At 43.4% G+C, this 3018-nt stretch overlaps 1 protein-coding gene across 1 annotated transcript in view; it reads left to right on the forward strand.

The window, feature by feature from the left end:
* The first annotated feature begins 2791 nt into the window (after positions 1 to 2791).
* LOC111862607 (protein stum) overlaps positions 2792 to 3018 on the forward strand; it is a 27066-nt gene continuing 26839 nt past the window's right edge. The window contains exon 1 of the mRNA XM_023848128.2: positions 2792 to 2809. The gene's annotated coding sequence lies outside the window, so the exon portion shown is untranslated. The remainder of the gene's footprint in view (positions 2810 to 3018) is intronic.

Below are 3018 nucleotides of genomic sequence, written 5' to 3' on the forward strand. Positions count from 1 at the left end.
ATTAAAATCAATGTCTGCTAGATTACAGCTGACATTTCGGATAACACTGTCAAATTAGACTCACAGTACAGGCTACAAACGAACAGTTTACTGACTTAGATATTTTCTGTGGCGCTGCAGTCCCAATTTCGGCCTAGGCCTACCTCCATGAAACTCTCCGTTTCACTTCGGTTTACTAGATCTTAGACATTCGGTAGGACTCCTTGGGCAGGTGATCAGCTCGTCGCAAGGCCTCTACCTGTATACAAACATCCATGCTCTGAGTGGGATTCGAACCCACGGTCCCGGCTTCCGAGCGAGCGAAGACAGTGCGTGCCTTAGAGCGCTTGGATACCGTGACCGGCGACTTAGATATACCAGTTAATTTCATATGCCTGGTGAATATCTTAATGATGCAACATGGCAATAGGAACAAAACCATTAGATTTTCCTACATTTATTTCTTTCCCACATTTCTCCGTATATCTTCAGTCTATATTATATTTGTCCGTCCCATCATCTTCAGTCCTCTTCCGCTTGCTGCGACCACATCCTTTAGGTTAACCCTTTTGAGCCCAGTGGTCACTTTGTTGTCACGTATTTAGGAGTGACTATTGACGGGTTTGGATTTGTGACCGGATTTGTTGACACCTTATACACTCAACTCGAAACTACAAGTAATACAGCGCTATCGCTGATCTACACACTTACAGTTCACCGTTACACACACACACACACACACTAATGTTCTGTCTTCACTAGTCGTATCCTGGCAACGGATTTCAACACAGTAATTATATCAGTATCACTGTAACTGCAGCACATATGAAGTCTTCCTTTCACATCTGCACTCTTGTAGCTCAGCTGAACTCGTTGCAGTTTCTTCCAAATCATCTGCGATAGCCGTCTAAAGAGACTCCCTCAATTTCTATTCCAGTTGGCCTGGGGTCCTCGTTATATAGCCTCGGGACGGACCCACAGAAACACCGTTTCCTAATAATTCCTCTATTCTTATAGAGGTGTTTACCTCGCCGTTGCATAGTAATGGCAGCTTTTGGATTACAGTTATTGGATATTCTGGAGATTATGTATAATAAACGTGTGAAAAAATATAAAACTTTAACTATATTGACTAAAAATGAATCCATTTTTAAATTACGTATTCAGCAATTGTATATTTGTCAATTTACATGTACGTGTATACACCTTAAGATGGCCAGCAAGACCGAAAAAATGTGTTTTATTTCGATATAATAAACAGATTAACGTATTGGTACATTCAATGCAATCACTCATTATATGCCGGCCAGAACATCACGTGTTCTGTGACGGTACAGAAACCTTGACGTGTTCCACAGTTCTGACATCTCGCTACAATATTTCCGCTATGGATCATGTACCTAACTTCATTGTGAATTTGTCATACAGTGAAATAAGGTATGTCACGGAACTGCGTAGGCTTATTCTAAGTGTTTCCAGTTGGGGTTCCAAATTCTGCAGCAACGCTCCTCTGTTAGAATCAACAGTCTAATCTGTTCCGCAATTGACTCCATAACAATCCATAAGGGCACCCTCTGAAAAATAACACGCAACACGCACCGAGAAGTTGTTCTTAGACATGAATATTCACATTGCAAACTAGGCCAGAGGGTGCAAGGAGGGTAATTTCTACCTTCCCTAATGGATGTTTCGATCCATGTGAAGGAGTTGAAGTAGACAGAAACAGCGTTACAAGTGGGGCGCTTCGTGTGCTGGCCAGGTTCGCAACACTTCTGAGTCCTCTAAGGCGCGAAGAAGACCGTGCCATAGCTCAGGTGGATAGTAGCCGGCTTCCCACCGCGACAGCCAAGGGTATGATTCCAGGTCAGGTCATGTGGGAACGAAGTGGCACTGGGGCAGGTTGTCATCGAGTACTTCGGTTTCCCTTGCCAATTCTCATTCTACCGACTGTTCCATACTCGTCTATCATCCGTGGCTGGTACAAAGGGCGAATTAGTGACAGGCGTACCAAGAGGACTCAGTCTCACCTAACCCCAAGAAATAATGATAAAAAGTCACAAAAAATTGGTTGTATCTGCAATTGCCCACTATCGAGTTATGTCATTTCTCAACAGCAATTTCATTCGTTAAAACCTTGAGAAAATTGTCTGTCTCGTATTTGAAATTTGGCAGTTGTATTTATAATTTAACCTTTTCCTCTAGCAGTGTATATAGATTCCTCGATGGCCTGATCTCTTTTAAAAAGAATTCTATCTTCTGAGAAATAACGCCATGCAGTTCGTTTAAAATAAACTGACGTTTCAGAGCAACACTTCTATTGTTTTGGATCGGCTGCGGCCAGTAAGATATGTCCTGATTTGTGGTGGACAAAGTGGCGCTGGGGCAGGTACAATAGGCCAGGAGTGGCCGCAGTGCAAGGGACTGAGTCCCTCTCCACGAGCAATAAAAACAGAGATGTGTTGTGCTATCTAATGCGTTATTACTGTAAAGAAATTTCTGTAGAAAGCCGCATTGATCTAATTGAAGCTGATATGTCAGCGTTTTCCTGGAACAACCAAAAAAACCACGAAGATTCTAATTCCCAATGCGTCACCGGGTCGATATTTGAACGAAGAGTTTTGCAGATCGGAAGAAATAGTAAGGATGTTGATACCGCGGTCGCGCGCCCAAGAGCCCCTGACGCAGTCGTTTCATCTTAACAGCAACACACGTCAAGATTGAATCGTGCTCCGCTGTGTAAGACGTTCCTTCTTTGGATCGATACAGGAGTGGGTCAGCGGGCACACAACAAGTAGGAGTCGTGGGCAGTGTTCTCCGGGCGGTGGCCATGGTGAGTTGTGTTCATCTGCCGCGCAAGCTGTCTTAACATCAGTGGAAAATTTCAAAATTGGAACTTACACTTTCTATAAAGATCCTGACAGTTAATTGTGTAATTTGGTTGAACCGCGCGCCTACTTCTGCATATCGAACGTGTCTTCTGGCTCTAAACAAATGCACATACAGTGATAACTCTCCAAACAGCAGCAGCAGCAGCAATAA

This window comes from Cryptotermes secundus, unplaced genomic scaffold (assembly GCF_002891405.2).
Source record: "Cryptotermes secundus unplaced genomic scaffold, Csec_1.0 scaffold1813, whole genome shotgun sequence".
Taxonomy (NCBI): domain Eukaryota; kingdom Metazoa; phylum Arthropoda; class Insecta; order Blattodea; family Kalotermitidae; genus Cryptotermes; species Cryptotermes secundus.